Raw genomic sequence first — 243 nt, 5'->3', positions numbered from 1 at the left:
TTTAATGGAAATTAAATTTATAAATATATTTTATATATATTAAACATTAGTAAAAAAAACATGATTTATCTATATGTAATCAGTTTTCAAATAAAAGATTCATTCCTCCAATATGGATATCTATACTGTATTTCCTTGGTCGAGCACAGTCAATGATTATTTCCCCATTCAGGTTCAAAGTTTCCGTTAAAATTGTCACTTGTAACAATTGTAAACCACAAACTTAGAATAATCGCAATTTCT

The sequence above is a fragment of the Impatiens glandulifera genome, chromosome 8, assembly GCF_907164915.1.
Source record: "Impatiens glandulifera chromosome 8, dImpGla2.1, whole genome shotgun sequence".
Classification (NCBI taxonomy): Eukaryota; Viridiplantae; Streptophyta; class Magnoliopsida; order Ericales; family Balsaminaceae; genus Impatiens; species Impatiens glandulifera.
This window is presented reverse-complemented; position numbering follows the sequence as displayed.